The sequence below is a fragment of the Phyllobates terribilis genome, unplaced genomic scaffold (genome assembly GCF_046119375.1).
Source record: "Phyllobates terribilis strain yellow unplaced genomic scaffold, ASM4611937v1 Scaffold_277__1_contigs__length_2500907, whole genome shotgun sequence".
Taxonomy (NCBI): Eukaryota; Metazoa; Chordata; class Amphibia; order Anura; family Dendrobatidae; genus Phyllobates; species Phyllobates terribilis.
The window spans coordinates 1,771,953-1,790,943 of NW_027363037.1; the positions used below are offsets into that span (position 1 = coordinate 1,771,953).

The 18,991-nt window shown below is 45.6% G+C and overlaps 1 pseudogene; it reads left to right on the top strand.

Moving 5' to 3' along the window:
• The window catches only part of LOC141219573 (dynein axonemal heavy chain 12-like), a 69,944-nt pseudogene that overhangs the window by 34,505 nt on the left and 16,448 nt on the right, over positions 1-18,991 (top strand).

Here is an 18,991-nt window from a genome sequence, read left to right on the forward strand (position 1 = left end):
AGCTTGTTCCCGCCATCTGCAGAGTTTCCCGCCACTGGGCGACGCTTCCCGCCAAAACCGCAGATTTCCCGCCTTGGAAGAGCAGCGGACGCCATTATGGGCGTGCCAAAGGAGGGCAAGAGGCCACCTCCCATCGTGGGCCGGGACAGAAAATGGCGCCAAAAGTGGAAACCGCCCCCACCAACAGAGACTGTGATGCTGGAGGTGTCTGTCAGCGTGAAAGAACTACCCCTGGAGCTGACAGTCACCGAGTTGCCCCGGGACCGCCCTCTAAGTGGGAGGAGACGAAAGAGAAGAGAAAAGATGGGTGTCGCTTGGAGCAGTCTGGAGCGAGCGCACCCGGAGGCAGGAAGCCTGGAGAGGAGCAGCAGAAAAGCTCACCCGGAGATGGAGAGAAAGCAGAACAGCACCGGCCCGCTGGCCAGGAGTCTGCTAGAGACCGAGGAAGGAGGGCAGAGCAGCACCGGCCCGCTGGCCAGGAGCCTGCCGGAAGCAGAGCAGAGCAGCACCGACCCGATGGTCAGGAGCCTGCTAGAGTCCACAACCCCGCTAGGTCTAGCGGAGATCCTTGCACAGCTCCCCCGAGACCGGGAGTGTGCACAAACTGCCCTGGAGGGCCTCGCACGGAGGATGGCCCGGGTACAGAGGGAGATACTGGCGGAGTGGAGCCGGGAGATGGCTCAGCACGCAGAGACCAGTCAGCGGAGCACGCTACCCTGGAAGAGGAAGCAGACCGCCTCTGAGGATGGCGCGGGAGGACCCAAGGCCGGAGACGGCGCCGAGGAGGGAGCCGAACGCATGGAGGCAGGTAAAGGGGACGCCTATACCCCAAGCCGTGACACCGCTCACCTGCCCCAGCTCCCCGTCGCAGAGCCCGAAAGTCCCCCTGCTGTGCCCGTAGCCGCCACGTCACCGCAAGGGACTAGGCCCCGACCGGAAGCCGCCGCAGCGACCCCTGTGACGTCACGCGCCTCGACCCGGAGCGTGACAAAGCAGGAAATACCACCAGCCTGGTCGCAAGGCCTAGTACCCCCGGGCGCCGCATCACCAACAGCGCCCCCTACCTCCGCGGAGCCTCCGGCCTGGCCGCAAGGCCAGGTAGCCCAGGGCGCCGCCGTTCTTACGGTGCCCTTCACCTTCCAGATACCCCAGGCCTGGCCGCAAGGCCCGGGCAACCCGGGCGCTAACACCACCGCGCCCATCACAAGAGGACCCGGACGGGTCTGAAGCAACACCGTATCACTAAGAAAGAGCAGGAGGAAGACGCCGTTGAGTGCGGCAGAGCAGGTGCTGTAAATAAGTTACCCAATGGGGGTATAAAGAAACTGAAACTGTTGCTGCTAAAATAGTCCCCGTTGGGACCAGTGAACTGTTACCCGTTAACCCCTTCATCCTACAGGCTGAGGACTGTGAGCAGCCATTCCCTTCCCTCTACCTGGCCGAGGACTGAGAGCGGCCAACTTTCCCTGTATATAGTTGCGCGTCCTAAAGCGCCCCCTACCGGTTTTATAGGAAAACCAGTTTTTCTAAGAGACTGTCGCACTTTTCCCGGACACACGTTGCACAGTGTCCGGAGGAGGAACCAGAGACAAGAGAAGTCTACGAGAATGTTTATATAAAAAAGTTTTATATATATAATGTTTTATATGTTTATATGAAAAATTTTGTATGTTTTGGTGTTATTTATGTCTTTACAGCCCGAGGACGTGCTGTGATTTACCAGGGGGGAATGTAGCACCCTGAGGATTCGGCTGCTACAGGGGTATTGCACCTCAACCCAGAGGTGTGATATTCCACTCCCGGGTAAGGATGGAGTGTGGAACTGAGCTCAGATAGACTGCATGCACTACATACATCCCATTTCAGAGGAGCAGGCCGACGGTACTCCCACTTAGAAATGTGCAGGTACAACCGAGCCTGTTCCTGGCTGGAGTGGGAAGGGGGTGGTACATCCCATGTAGTGTAGGGGCAGATAGGGGGAGCAGCCTGGGTAAAGATAGGAGCTCATTGGGTGCTGGTCACCTGAGCTCACACATAGAGGGTGTATATAAGGTGGGCACCAACTAGAATCAGGGTCAGATGCAGAGAACAAGTCAGACGCAGAGAGTCAGGAGCAGAGGAGAGAAGAAAGATCAAGACCCAGAGTGAGAGAGGAGAAAAGAGAAAGACCCAGAGCGCAGAAGAGAAGGGACCCAAGAACCCAAATCAGAGCACCGGGTGAGGAGTCAGCATCAGGGTACCGGAACCCAAGCTGGTGGGGGTAAAAACAATCCCCAGCCAGAGACCGGAGACCGTGGGCAGTGTCTGTCACGGTCACCCACCACATTCACCCCGAAGGCACACCACATGAAGGGTCAGGGAACCCAGGGCCAAGGGTGTCCCAACAGAAGGCCCGAGGGAGCTGGACCTAGGTGAATCACTGGTGGGGACGGCTGAAGAAAGGACAGAGGGAGAGCTCAGGGCCACGCTCCGGACTTGTTTGGGGGTTGGCTGGATCCAGGACCTGGTGGACGCAGCACGGCTCGGGTGGTCACTAGCAGCTGGAGTGACCAGTACAACATCTGCAGTAAGTAAACACCCTTAACTGCACAACCCGAGTCTGTCTTCATTGCCGGCTGCACCGCACCACCACAACCCCCATCCTCTGCGCCTGTCCCCTCTGAGGCTATACCCCTCCCGTTGGGGGTGATCCCACCAAGCTGCGCATCCACCATCAGCCTCAGCGGACCCTGCTGCAGCAGCGGCCACAGCGACCGCATCACAACGGGTGGCGTAGTCGACACAAAAGAACTTTAGTAACATCTGTAAAGCTGCCACATAACACTGAGCTTGACGCCCTGGGCACGGGGCCGGGTCACAGCCGCTCGGAGACTACAAATCCCCATCTGATCCGGTGCCGGGTATTCCCCTCAAAAAGGAATATGTCCCAGGGGGCGCGTCACCCCCATGCAGGGATAGGACAACGAGTATATTGACTTTGTAATACACATTGCAAAAATATATGAGAATTATAAGTAGAAGAGTTGGATAGCATGAACACTTTTACAGGCTCGAACTGGCCAACAGGAGAACTGGAGAATCCTCCGGTGGGCCCCCATGAAGGGATGGCTCTCCACTCCAGTCCCCCATTAAAGTGCACCTGTCAGCAGGAGTGTGCTGAGTAAACCACATACACTGTCAGGAGGGCGACATTACACAGAGTAAAATGATACCTTAGTTGATGAAATTCGTCCTGTGGTTCTTGTGTAATCTTTGCTTTCAGTTTGGAAATAATGATATGCTTATGCTCCGGCGCGGCGTGTGGGGGCGCTCTATCTGGTGCTCTGCTTACATATTCATGTGTATGCTCTTATGACAGCTCACTGATCGTCCACTGACCTGCCTCCTATTTTACCTAGCCCCACACTACTAGATGCATTATGTAAAATAGGAAGCAGGTCAGTGAAGAAACAGTAAGGTGTCATAGGAGCATACAGATGAATATGTAAGCAGAGCACCAGATAGAGTGCCCCCCACAGGCCGCCCCAGAGCACGAGCATATCATTATCTCCAAACTGAAAGTAAAGGTTACACAAGAACCACAGGACGGATTTAATCAACTAAGGTATCATTTTAATCAGTGTAGTGGCACCCACCTGGCAATGTATGTATTTTACTGAGCTCAATCCTGCTGACAGGTGCGCTTTAAATGTATAAGTGGTTAACTCTGAATTTTTGGGGTGACAGATGGCCTTTAAGCTCCCTTTAGTGGCCACTGAGGATACACAGCATGGCAGCTTTTATTCCATGTCTATGCTGAGGATATGGAGCTTTGTATGGAGTTTTTGATTTATTTATATCATAATAGGTGGATGTTCAGGGGGTTTATATTAGAGACTTCTGCAGTATTCATGTCACTTTATAGAACGTTCTTCTTTGTCCAGAACATTCAGACGGTGCAGCCGTGGCTTTCTGGTAGTAACACGGTTCAGATCATCGAGGCCAAACTCCCTGATTACATCTTTGATTCTGCCGCGCTGAAGCTGAAGGAGGCCGACAGCCACAATCTACACCAACCATTCAGGCATTTCCAAACCTACGGTAAGCGGGACGTGCATCATTAAAGGGATGGTACATACGGAAAGCTGGACATGAGTCATTAAAGGGATGGTACATATGGTAAGCTGGACGTGAATCATTAAAGGGATGGTACATATGGTAAGCTGGACGTGAGTCATTAAAGGGATGGTACATATGGTAAGCTGGACGTGAATCATTAAAGGGATGGTACATATGGTAAGCGGGACGTGAATCATTAAAGGGATGGTACATACGGAAAGCTGGACATGAGTCATTAAAGGGATGGTACATATGGTAAGCTGGACGTGAATCATTAAAGGGATGGTACATACGGTAAGCTCGACGTGAGTCATTAAAGGGATGGTACATATGGTAAGCTGGAAGTGAGTCATTAAAGGGATGGTACATATGGTAAGCTGGCCGCGAATCATTAAAGGGATGGTACATATGGTAAGCTGGACATGAGTCATTAAAGGGATGGTACATATGGTAAGCTGGACGTGAATCATTAAAGGGATGGTACATACGGTAAGCTCGACGTGAGTCATTAAAGGGATGGTACATACTGTAAGCTGGACGTGAATCATTAAAGGGATGGTACATACTGTAAGCTGGACGTGAGTCATTAAAGGGATGGTACATATGGTAAGCTGCACGTGAATCATTAAAGGGATGGTACATACGGTAAGCTCGACGTGAGTCATTAAAGGGATGGTACATACTGTAAGCTGGACGTGAATCATTATAGGGATGGTACATACAGTAAGTAGAACGTGAGTCTTTAAAGGGATGGTACATACGGTAAGCTGGCCGCGAATCATTAAAGGCATGGTACATACGGTAAGCTGGACATGAGTCATTACAGGAATGGCACATAGGGTAAGCAGGATGTGAGTCATTAAAGGGATGGTACATACGGTAAGCAGGATGTGAGTCATTAAAGGGATGGTACATATGATAAGCTGGACATGAGTCATTACAGGGATGGTACATACGTTAAGCAGGATGTGAGTCATTAAAGGGATGGTACATACGGTAAACTGGACATGAATCATTAAAAGGATGGTACATACTGTAAGCTGGACATGAATCATTAAAGGGATGGTGCATACGGCAAGCTGGACATGAGTCATTGCAGGGATGGTACATAAGGTAAGCAGGATGTGAGTCATTAAAGGGATGGTACATACGGTAAGCAGGATGTGAGTCATTAAAGGGATGGTACATACGGTAAGCTAGACGTGAGTCATTAAAGGTATGGTACATATGGTAAGCTGGAAGTGAGTCATTAAAGGGATGGTACATATGGTAAGCTGGCCGCGAATAATTAAAAGGATGGTGCATACAGTAAGCTGGACGTGAATCGTAAGTATTAAAGCGATGGAACATATGGGAAGCTGGACGTGAATCTATGAAAGGGATGGAACAATCACAATCAGAAATCTCCTGCCGGCGCTTGCAGCGTGATCTTCCTGTGGACGCTTTGATCCTGATACCTTTCCAAAAGCCATTGAACCCAGTGTTAGGGGTTCCCAGAGGTGTGATCCTCATCTATCAGACATTATCATGCAGAAATACTATATATCATTGGTCTAATAAGCACTTCAAAGAGGATCTGTCTCTAGATTTCACCATATAAATGTAGATTATCAAATTGATCTCTTAGACCTGATGAAGCCAGAGAACTTGCTTTCATAAATCCATGTCCGATCAGCTGTATAATCCTCTTTGAAAGTTTTCTCCGTCCGACATTAAGATGAGTCTAGATACAACTATAAATTCTGTGTTATATTATTTGATAGTTGAAAGCTTCAGCTGGCTGGTGGATGGTTCAGCCGCGGAGAAAGTAGAAACTTTCTTATCCGAGGAGCACAGTTTGATGAATACACAGAGGTACGTATGTGTGATCATAATGTGTTTTTTTTTTACATATTGGACCTTCTTGCATATTATCTCAAACCGTCATTAAATTAACTCATCCCTGCACAGCAACACTGGCTTTGATGTTTCTAGTAAAAATCGACTGCGTATGCGCCGTTCATCATATGCAAGTTATCTAGGACTAGTCCAGCGGGACGTCACTTCCCACAAACAAATCCGACCTCAGATGCTGAGATCACACCCAAATCATGGCATCTTAGTCTCACCTGGCGAGGTGGATCTTCTAAGCCTCAGGTCCGGGTGGGCATGCGGACCCCGGGCGTTGGTGTGGTAAGCAGGAAGGCACATGAGCAGCAGGAATTGGCACTCAGGAATCTTGGGAGCTGCAGGATGGATGTAGCGTAACCCAGTAGGAATGGAAGAAAGTTAACGCAGAAGGTGGAGCACACCAAACAAAAGTCTAAAAACTCAATCCTAAGACCCAGGTGTGTGTCCTAACGGTCCATAAATAGGATTTAGGAGATTATGTCACTGAGCTACACAGGACAACCTGTAAAACCTGACGTGGAGCACAACACGGGACAGCAGACCGAAGTGAAGGAAGCAGAGCTCGGATACCCAAGACAGGTGTATAATACTTAATTTCACATGCCCAATTTGCATTTGACGGCCGGCACATAAAAAGTTTAGTTTTTTAAGGTAGAAACATTTTTGCCAGATATATACCGTGGATGTCAATGCAGGAATTTGGCATGCCTGAAGGACCTGACAGGTTCACTTTACGGGGACCCCCTTTGGTTCGTTTGAAGGGTCCCTTGACAATAAGCTGATCACAGCTGGAGTCGGGTGGACGCAGCAACAAGGACTAAGTTTCAGGAATCATTTTCTTACCATTCCCATTAGAATCAATACTGTCCTAAGTCCTACAGAGTGAGGGGTGCAATGTGTCCGATAATAATTGAGGGTCAAATCAGAAATCTCACTTGTAAACGAGACTGATGTATATTTGTATTCCAGTTTATAGAACAATTTCACACCCTGGCCAGAGATATCATGGGACCCGCACTTACTTCACCATGGTACACCTCGACTGCGATGACTTAAAGCAAGGCCTGGCTGACAAAGCAAAAAGTTTTGCAAATATATTACTAGATAGACTGGTGACAAATCACAGATTGGAGAATGAAGAGTGAGTAAAATCCTGGATTCAAGGAGGTTTCACAATAGAAAAAAATAATCTGTAATGGGCCTCTACCTGCCATGTGCCATTCAGGGGCCCTTGGGGTCGAGGTCAAGTGCTACTTCTGCTCTGATTTCATACAGTGAGTTATAGATGCTGATGCTACAGTAAAAGTTCAGAATCTCACATTACTTTACTTATGATACCATAAAATATCATCACATTCCAGTATATAATATACAGGTGCATCTCACTAAATTAGAATATCATCAAAAAGTTAATTTATTTCAGTTCTTCAATACAAAAATTGAAACTCCTATATTATATAGAGTCATTACAGACAGAGTGATCTATTTCACTTGTTTATTTCTGTTAATGTTGATGATTATGGCTTACAGCCAATGAAAACACAAAAGTCATTATCTCAGTAAATTAGAATACTTTATAACAACAGCTTGAAAAATATTTTTAAAATCCAAAATGTCTGATCAGTAAATGCCTCAATACTTGGTCGGGCTCCTTTTGCATCAATTACTGCACCAATGCTGTACGTACGTCCCTGGGTATAATTAGTGAAAAAAATAATATATAGGATTATTCCGATATTTCTTGTGTCCTGGTTAATATGTATTTTTCCATATATAGGTCATGTCATACTAGCTATACTTACCAGTCCCCCTCCAGGTTTCAGTGATGAGATCCCCAGCATGATCATGTGATTGCTGCAGCCTATCAGTGACTACGGTGGTAACCTGCTACAGCCAGTGATTGGCTACAGAAATCACATGTCCACATAGAGCAGGAAGAACACAAACCGATGGAGGGAACTGTAGTTGTGGAGCATCAGTATAATTTTATAACCTAAGTTTTTGGAAAAAATATAATTGGTGCAACCCCTGTGATTGTAGATGCTAGATACATTAATACATAGTGAGTTTCATTTTTTTAATTTTAGGAGTGTCAGCGGAGGATGAATTATCTTCTAGATGTTCATTTATTTGTACCTGAAGATATCATCCTGAACTCAACAGTGTTATTGTGGCCAAAAAATATCAACCCAGTGTTTGATGAAAACGACCAGGTATGTGGGCTCATTTCTGAAAATGGGGTCTCGGGTGCCAGCTCCAATGAAGCAGCAGCCCCCTGCAGTGTCCAGGTAATTAAACAGGGGACGCTCAGGGAGCATTTTTTGATAACTGTTCCTTTCTAAAAGCTGATTGAAAACGCCAAGCGTAAAGGAGAGGGCGAGCTTCTGGGGAAAAGAGAGAAGCTTGTGCTGGAACTGGAGAAACTTTTGCGTCGGATGGAAGAATTTGCAGAGTGCTCTGAGCTGGATATGATGCAGCAGGTATGATACTCACAGGCTGTGTTATAGTTTTCCCTCTTCTTATTTTCATTACTTTAAGACTCTTTTCATATTTGTACAGATCCTTTTTACCCCAAAACGCATCATTGTTGTCGTGAATGATAATTTTTTTGTGCAACACAAAAGATCATTTCACCCGACGAACAAGCGTTTGGCCATTCGTCGGTGATTGGCAGCCTATTTATACTGCACAATTATCCTTAAACGAGCGTTCCTGGGAAGTAGTTATAAAATGCTCCCTAACTCTGGTTTGGAGTTGCATTAGGCCTTTTTTATGTTGTTGGTTTTTTTTTTTGGGGGGGGGGTTCTATCCCTTTTTAAAGGCAAGAATCAAGAATATTGAGACTACAGCCAATAGTGTAACCTGAAGCTTCAATGCAAAATCTCCATTAGGGCCCCCAACTATTGCAGGTCTTTAATAGTAGTGATCTTCTCATATGAGTCAAAGAGACCTTTTGGGCCCCCCTTAGCTCCAGATGCAATTGCAACCCCCTGCACGCACTGTAGTTACGCCCTTGACTGCAGCATTATTTTTGCTATACAAAAAAAACCTATGAAAAAAACATAAACCCGACTGACCACCATTATCAGCCAGAACAGTCTTTATAGAGGCAGTCCCTAGTGCTTAACCTGAAGTGCAGTCAAGCAAAGGCAGGTCAGAGGCAGTCGTCACACCTGAGCACTGACGTATGAAAGCGTCCACTAGGCCTGAAACGCGTTGCGTCCAATAGGCCTGAAACGCATTGCGTCCAATAGGCCTGAAACGCATTGCGTCCAATAGGCCTGAAACGTGTTGCGTCCAATAGGCCTGAAACGATTTGAGTCCAATAGGCCTGAAACGCGTTGCGTCCAATAGGCCTGAAATGCATTGCGTCCAATAGGCCTGAAACGCGTTGTTCCAATAGGCCTGAAATGCGTTGCGTCTAACTCATTTTCTTTAATGGAGGCAGTCCGGTTAACCCTTTACTTATCTGTGTTTATTGTGCCTGGTTTCAGTAAGTGACAGATGTGAGGACTGTACAGAAGCGAATAGCAGATGCAGAGGAGGCGTTGGCTTATATTAACAAAGAAGAAGCACTGTATAAATGGGACCTTACAACATACCCTCAGCTGGATTCTTCAAAGTCAACATCGAACCTTACCAGAAACTTTTTGCACTGATTTACAAATGGCAAAAAACTGAAAAAAAGTATGTGCACCCCATTGGGGAATTCTGAGTTAACTCTTGGCATACCGTTATTTATTAACACCATACGTGATCTGTAGTGGAGAGTAAATGGCGCATTTAAACAAGCTGATGATCATTCCCAATTATCAGCCTGTGTAAATGTGCCAGTAATCACCCGATAAACAAGCAAAACACTAATTCGTCGGGAACGAATCATTTATGGCAGCAAAAATCATCTTTATCTACAGCACTTTGTCCCTTGTAACGTTATAGGGTCAAAGTATATCTAATAACCAATCGTTCTGTCCCCATCACTGTTCTTCGGTCCTGGAAATAACCAAGCGCCAAAAGTCTTGCATATATTACAAGGGGATTATGTGCTATTAAAGGGCTGTCCGGCCTTGGGGCACAAGTCTGCAGTCACTCCATGTGACTGCAGACATGTGAATCCTCACAGCATGTGTACTGTGCGCGTTATAAGGATTCCACTGCATCGGGAGCACAGGCGTGTGACAGCAAGTATGTGATTTGCATACATACGGTCACATCCCAACTAGACATATCCGGCCTTGCTCAATGCAAGCATATTGAGTGGAGCCAGACACGTCTAGTCGGAATGTGGTCAGAAGTATGCAAATCACATACTTGTGGTCACATAACAGCCCGTTCCCGGCACCGGAAAATCCTCGCAGTGGGTGCAATGTGAGAATTTACAAGTCCGCAGTTACATAGACTGTAGACTTGTAACCCAAGGCCGGACAATCCCTTCTGCAAAATAGGAGATAAATGTATGATCGGTAGGGGTGCTCTAACCACAGGGTCCTCCAGTAATCCTGAGGACAGAGGTTCCTAAGTCCACTGTGTGAATGGAGTGATAGTGCGCATGCGTAGCCAGTGCTCCATTCATGGGAGCAGTCATGCGCATGCGTAACCATCACTCCCATAGATGCACACATGCTTCATTCACAAAGCTGTATCTAGGACCACCGCTTTCAAAACTGCTGGGGGCTGCAGCAGTCGGACTCCCAGTGATCAGATATTTATCAACAACCTTGTGGATAGGTGATTAAACATTATTTATGGGACAACCATAGCCATAGATGTAGAAGAGAAAAAAAGCAGAATAAACAGTAATAGATGAGCTAAAAACATGAAATTTATCAAAATATGTCTTGAAAAATCTCACGCTTCCAGGTGGATCGACGGCGCTTTCCTTGACCTGAACGTAGAAAGCATGGAAGCCGAGGTGGACGAATTCTTCCAAGAGGTCTACAAGATGATGAAACTATTTCAGCAGAAGCAGAAGACGTTAGAAGAGGAGAAGAAAAAGGCGGCTCAACACCGGACACTGTCTGAAGATAAGGATTCGGTGGACGAGGAAAAGAAGGAAAGCCGCATAGTTCTCATGTGTTCTGCCATCACCGAGCAAATCAAGGCTTTTAAGGTAGATGCATCAAATAATGGATATATCAGTAATCTGGGCCCGGTTTGCTGGAGCGCGCTGTTACCTCCCAATCCCAGCCAACTTCAGCACAGTGGTTACTATCGAGACAGCAGCGGTGGTCGGTCTCCTAGGCAACGATCTCTAAACAAAAGAAAAGTGTTAATATCTCAAGAACGGCTGCAAATGTCAAGAAGCCGTAAATTGCAAAAGTGCAGGTTTTTACAATATCTATGAAGATGGGAATAACCCTTTAATTCATTTTTGTAGCCGTAATCCCGGGACACTGATTATGATTGACTCCTTTTCAGGAATATATCCCTCTGGTGAACATCCTTTGCAACCCAGGAATCAGAACCCAACATTGGCTCCAGATGTCTGAGATAGTTGGCTCTGAGCTCACTCCGAATTCTGGCACCAGCCTGAGGAAGGTTCTGGAGCTGAGCTTGGATCCGCACTTACACCAGTGTGAACAGATTAGTGTGGCAGCTAGTAAGGTAAGCATCTCTGGCTAATAAATGTGTATCGGTGGTCGAGAATACTATCCTGTTATTGAAATGAATAACAAACAATGGAAAACCGAAAAAAAACTAAAGGAGAATTGAGTTAAAAGAAAGCCGATAGCTGTCAGGGGAAAGTGCTGGAGCTTTTTACATTTTAGAAAGCAGAACATTTAGTTCCCACAAGGAATAAATTGCTGCAAACTGTTTGTCAGGGACTTTTTCCCATCTCGCTGTTTAATTAAGCATGCATGCTCAGCCGAGCAGGGTGTGAATGTGTATTGGGAGAAATAGCTGTCTACCAAATGGGCAGATTCGCCAGTGGCTATCTCAAGAGTGTGACAGTTTCGCCAGTGGCTATCTCAAGAGTGTGACAGTTTCACCAGTGGCTATCTTAAAAGTGTGATGGTTTCGACAGTGGCTATCTCAAGAGTGTCACAGTTTTGCCAGTGGCTACCTCAAGAGTGTGATGGTTTCGACAGTCGCTATCTCAAGAGTGTGACAGTTTTTCCAGTGGCTATCTTAAGAGTGTGATGGTTTCGACAGTGGCTATTTCAAGAGTGTGACAGTTTCGCCTGTGGCTATCTCAAGAGTGTTACAGTTTCGCCAGTGGCTATCTCAAGAGTGTCACAGTTTCTCCAGTGGCTATCTTAAGAGTGTGACAGTTTCTCCAGTGGATTTCTCAAGAGTGTGACAGATTCGCCAGTGGCTATCTCAAGAGTGTGGCAGTTTCGCCAGTGGCTATCTCAAGAGTGTCACAGTTTTGCCAGTGGTTATCTCAAGAGTGTGATGGTTTCGACAGTGGCTATCTCAAGAGTGTGACAGTTTCACCAGTGGATTTCTCAAGAGTGTGACAGATTCGCCAGTGGCTATCTCAAGAGTGTGACAGTTTCTCCAGTGGCTATCTTAAGAGTGTGACAGTTTTGACAGTGGCTATCTTAAGAGTGTGATGATTTCGACAGTGGCTATCTCAAGAGTGTGACAGTTTCGCCTGTGGCTATCTCAAGAGTGTTACAGTTTCGCCAGTGGCTATCTCAAGAGTGTCACAGTTTCTCCAGTGGCTATCTTAAGAGTGTGACAGTTTCTCCAGTGGATTTCTCAAGAGTGTGACAGATTCGCCAGTGGCTATCTCAAGAGTGTCACAGTTTCTCCAGTGGCTATCTTAAGAGTGTCACAGTTTCTCCAGTGGCTATCTCAAGAGTGTCACAATTTCTCCAGTGGCTATCTCAAGAGTGTCACAGTTTCTCCAGTGGCTATCTTAAGAGTGTGACAGTTTCTCCAGTGGCTATTTTAAGAGTGTGACAGTTTCTCCAGTGGATTTCTCAAGAGTGTGACAGATTCGCCAGTGGCTATCTCAAGAGTGTCACAGTTTCTCCAGTGGCTATCTTAAGAGTGTCACAGTTTCTCCAGTGGCTATCTCAAGAGTGTCACAATTTCTCCAATGGCTATCTCAAGAGTGTCACAGTTTCTCCAGTGGCTATCTTAAGAGTGTGACAGTTTCTCCAGTGGATTTCTCAAGAGTGTGACAGATTCGCCAGTGGCTATCTCAAGAGTGTGGCAGTTTCGCCAGTGGCTATCTCAAGAGTGTCACAGTTTTGCCAGTGGCTATCTCAAGAGTGTGATGGTTTCGACAGTGGCTATCTCAAGAGTGTGACAGTTTCACCAGTGGATTTCTCAAGAGTGTGACAGATTCGCCAGTGGCTATCTCAAGAGTGTGACAGTTTCTCCAGCGGCTATCTTAAGAGTGTGACAGTTTTGCCAGTGGCTATCTCCAGAGTGTGATGGTTTCGACAGTGGCTATCTCCAGAGTGTGACAGTTTTGCCAGTGGCTATCTCAAAAGTGTGACAGTTTTGCCAGTGGCTATCTCAAGAGTGTGACAGTTTTGCCAGTGGCTATCTCAAGAGTGTGATGGTTTCGACAGTGGCTATCTCAAGAGTGTGATAGTTTCGCCAGTGGCTATCTCAAGAGTGTTACAGTTTCGCCAGTGGCTATCTGAACAGTGTGACAGTTTCTCCAGTGGCTATCTCAAGAGTGTGACGGTATTGCCAGTGGCTATCTCAAGAGTGTAACAGTTTCACCAGTGGATTTTTTGCCAGTGGCTGACTCAAGAGTGTGACAGTTTCACCAGTGGCTATCTCAAGGGTATAACAGTTTCACCAGTGGATTTTCTCAAGAGTATGACAGTTTCACCAGTGGCATTCTCAAGAGTGTGACGGTTTTGCCAGTGGCTATCTCAAGAGTGTGACGGTTTTGCCAGTGGCTATCTCAAGAGTGTGATGGTTTAAACAGTGGCTATCTCAAGAGTGTGGCAGTTTCGCCAGTGGCTATCTGAAGAGTGTGGCAGTTTCGCCAGTGGCTATCTCAAGAATGTGGCAGTTTTGCCACCGGCTATCTCAAGAGTGTGACAGTTTTGCCAGTGGCTATCTCAAGAGTGTGACAGTTTCACCAGTGGCTATCTCAAGGGTATAACAGTTTCACCAGTGGATTTTTTGCCAGTGGCTATCTCAAGAGTGTGACAGTTTCGCCAGTGGCTATCTTAAGAGTGTGACAGTTTCGCCAGTAGCTATCTTAAGAGTGTAACAGTTTTGCCAGTGGCCATCTCGAGTGTGACAGTTTCGCCAGTGGCTCTCTCAAGGGTATAACAGTTTCACCTGTGGCTATCTCAAGGGTATAAAAGTTTCACCAGTGGCTATCTCAAGGGTATAACAGTTTCACCAGTGGATTTCTCAAGAGTATGACAGTTTCACCAGTGGATTTCTCAAGAGTGTAGCAGTTTCACCAGTTGCTATCTCAATAGTGCGACCAGATCAACTTTTTTTACAGTATGAAACTGGTCACTTACCCACTTACTTTAGATATATTGGCCGAACCTACATTTTTGACAGAACTAACCATCCAATGTGCATGGGGTTGAGATGGGGGAATGACGATCACAAATGTGGAGGTGATAACTTGAATTTCAACTGTCTGTTTGGCAAATAGTCCAGTTAGCTGAGACTGACATCTGCTTACTCTCCTCTTCATGTACAGGACATATGCACGCTGAGGTCAGATAGGCATGCATGTATATTTTGAGAGATGGGGTGGAATAGATAGCTGTTGGGTATCCTTAATGACCAACCTAAAGCTCAACCTAAAAGTCAACTTGATCAGCCAACAATCTAATGTGAATGAAGGCCGTCTCGCTATCCCCTGTTGGCAAATGTCGGAACAAAGAGGAATCTGCTACTAGTGAAAAGTTTCTGTGTTTTCTTATTAGGAGTTTTCCCTGTAGAAGGCGATGCATACCATGGAAGAAATGTGGGACTCCATATCCTATAATACCAGTCCCTATCGAGAATCTGGCGTTTCTATTCTATCAGCAGTGGATGAAATCCAAACCACTCTGGATGACCAAATTGTGAAGACTCAGACAATGAGGGGATCGCCTTTCATCAAGCCCTATGAGAAAGAAATCAAGGTATAAAATATTCACTTGCTTATTAGCAGAAGATAAGGTTTCATTAGGATCTCCGAGGCTAAAGTTACATGCGGCTCCAACTTACATGTAAAGGGGATGGTATCAAGGAGTCTCACCAAACTTTCCCTACAAATGTCCAACAATTCAGAATTCATATCCATTGAAAATTTATCTTCTAAAATGATAGCATTTTTTTTCTATCAATTTCATTTTATGTGTAATTAACTTTTTGCTCTCCTCCTTTAAGCAATGGGAGGAACGACTGATAAGGATCCAGGAAACCATTGATGAATGGCTGAAGGTGCAGGCCCAGTGGCTTTATCTAGACCCCATATTCTCTTCTGAGGACATCATGCAGCAAAGCCTGAAGAAGGACGCTTATTCCAGACTGTGGACAGAAACTGGAGAGAGATCATGAAACATTGCGTTAAAGACCCGAAGGTAAATGGATGCTTCATGGTGGACTGATACAAGAAAGCACGGTCATCTTGCATCCAGGATTGATGTTTTCCAAGAGTTCGTGTCCTGATGCTTCCATCACAAGGATTCCGGGTTATGGGGCTCCGCACTGCCTGGACTCCAGCCTCCCGCATCTTCTATTTTCTATCCAAATAGGTTCTCATTTTTTTTTCAATATGAACTATTGGCACAATAGTCAATGAATGTGACCTTTTTTCAGTCTCTATAACTATATAATGGAATCTTACTTATGGGCTATCTACTTTGTTTTAGGTTTTAAGCGCCACTTCTCTGACCGGACTTCTGGAAAAACTTCAGGACAGCAATGTGCTTCTGGATAAAATCATGAAAGGGCTGAATGCCTATCTGGAGAAGAAGAGGCTTTTTTCCCACGGTATAGTCCTTTCACTTGTTGCAATGATTCTATATACTACTTAAAGAAATTTTTTTTTCTTATTTAAACGCATTGAAATCATTTTTGTAATTGGATTTCATTAATAATTTTGCACTGTTTGCCTTCTATTGGCTCTGTGTTGCGCTGGCTATTGGACTTATTTGTAATCTGTCTTTTTTCAGCTCCTCTTAGCCGATTTATGACCACAGATCACATCAAAGCTGAATGTGCAGGAAACAAAAAGCCTAACGGTGCAACATTTTTAATGAAACTGAATTGTCGCAAATACTCGCAAATAAATAGGTATTCCCATCTCCAAGATCCTATCCCAATATGTAGTAGGCGTAGTAATAATAATAATATTAGCAAATACCTCCAGTTAGAAATGTAGTATAGTTCTTCTGATTCGCTATGTCGCTTTCCCCATGTGCAGGGCATTGCAGTAGCTTCGGTATCCATGGTTACGACCACTCATATAGTGACAGTTATTTGCTAGTGGTCGTAACCTAAGCTACTGCAATGCACTGCACATGGGGTAAGCGACAAAGCAAATCAGAAGAACTGTACTACACTTCTAATTGGAGCTATTTGCTAATATTATTATTATTATGCCTATTACATATTGGGGTAGAATCCTGGAGATGGGAATACCCATTTCAGTTAAGAAAAAAAAGTTCCCAAAGCTGGATAGCCCCTTTAAGCTAGCCATACGCATGAGATATGAGATACCCGTGGTCTGAATGGTTATTTGGCTATTTCTCCTGACTCCCACATATTCTGCTGAACAGTCATGTGTTTTTAATGGGGAGAGAGGAGAAAGTCGGTACTGGACACCTCCGGCAGCGGGTTATCTCCCCTGAGAACCAAAAGACCGGGTATTGAAATCCCATCTGCCCGATCCTTCTGGCCCTGACATCCTCTATCGGCGGAGAGTCTGAGACCCCCATACACATCAGTGGGTAGGCCGGTCCTGCTGCAATCGTCAGGTTTAAACTATTTTAATCCAATGTGTATGGGGACTGAATCTTTACTTTAAAGCTTTGCTTTTCTATTTTCTCACATAGACACTAATACAAATGGCGCCTGACCCAATACTTTAATGACATTTTTATCATATTGTGCATTTTCGCTTTAGCTTTTTCTTCCTGTCCAACGATGAAATGCTAGAAATTCTCTCTGAGACTAAAGATCCTCTGCGGGTCCAACCACATCTAAAGAAGGGCTTTGAAGGCATCGCAAAGCTGGAGTTCCTTCCTAACCTGGACATCAAAGCCATGTACAGCACCGAGGGGGAACGCGTAGAGCTCATCCAGACCATCTCCACCTCCGAGGCTCGGGGGGCCGTGGAGAAGTGGCTCATCCAAGGGGAAGATGTCATGTTAAGGAGCGTGCATGATGTTATTGCTCGGTCACGAATGGTACGGATCTACCTACAGACCAAAAGCATTAATTGGAACTAAACTAGTACTTTTATATTTGTATAAGATTATTTGGCGGCAGTGAATGATTTGTGGATGATGTATCTCTTGCTATAGAGCCAGGTAGCAGATCTTCTACCTGCAATCGGTAGAAATGAATTTGCTGGATAATACTAGTAAGGTTGTCCCTCTCTTAAATGCTTCTGTCAACGTAATTTAACTTTGTTTTTTAAAAGGCGTACCCTGAGACTGCAAGAAAAGACTGGGTGAGGGAATGGCCGGGACAGGTCGTGCTCTGTGTGTCTCAGATGTTCTGGACAAGTGAAGTGCATGAAGCTATCGGCAGTGGCCCAGAGGTACGGCATAAGCTCCTTTACTGATCAAGGTGGCTTCACTATAAAGTCATGGCTGGAAGTGTTGGCACCCTTGAAGTATTTTTCCATAAAATTATTGCAATTGCATGTGTATTTTTTGTTATACACATGTTTATTTCCTTTGTGTGTATTGGAACAACACAAAAAAACAGAGAAAAAAGGCAAATTGGATATAATTTCACACAAAACCCCAAAAATGGGCCAGACAAAATTGTTGGCATCTTTCCAAAATTGTGGGTAAACAATTTTGTTTCAAGCATGTGATGCTCGTTCAAACTCACCTGTGGCAAGTAAAAGGTGTGGGCAATATGAAAATCACACCTGAAACCCGATACAAAGGGGAAAAGTTGACTCAATCTTTGCGTTGTTACGTGCCACACTAAGTAGGGAGAACAGAAAGAGGAAAAGAGAACTGTCTGAGGACTTGAGAACCAAAATTGTTGACCAATATCTTCTTTTTGTGTTCCAATACACACAAATTAAATGAACATGTGAACAACAAAACATGTGTAATTGTAATAATTTTCTGGGAGAAATACATATATATACATTCATAGACAGACTTCATGTGTTCTCCTGCTAATAGATTGTCATATCCAGGGACGCAGCTTATAGGAGTTTCCAGGGGCGGATATACCATTGGTGCAACAGAGGTAAGGGGACCCACATTCACATCAAAAGATGCAAGTAGCTTCTTTCACAGTATGTTATTAGACTGCAAAGAGCCCATGTACTGTTCTTGCCCAGGGGTCTTCTCCTGGGGGTTGCAGTTGTTCAGCGGCTCAATATCTTGAAGGTACCCAAAAGGCTCCATAGTATTTGATAGTTGGGATTTTGCATTGATTCATGCATCTTGTCTAGAGATGAGCAACTAAATTTGCAGGACCTTGGTCTAAGAGAGCAGGTTAGTAGTCTGCGGCTGTTGGATAGGAGCCTTGCTAACCGCCTCTTACATGCCGGCATCCCTGGCTCCTCTTTTGATTAGCCGGCCAGGCGTGATGTCATTTGTGCCTCACACCACAACTATGACATCGACATCAAAAGAGGAGCCGGAGATGCCGGTTCATGGAGCTCCGGTCCTGCGGCCGTGGAATACTGACCCGACTGTTGGACCAGAGTCCTGCAAATCCATTCGCTCATCTTTACTCGCGTCATATCTACCAATAAGGGAAGACATTGTATGGGATTTCCCATAATACCAGCATAAAATGAATCCATCTGCATTGAGTTTTCCATGCTGTTTGTGGCAGGGTTTTATAGAGGTACATCTGGGTATTTGGAGCTCTGGGT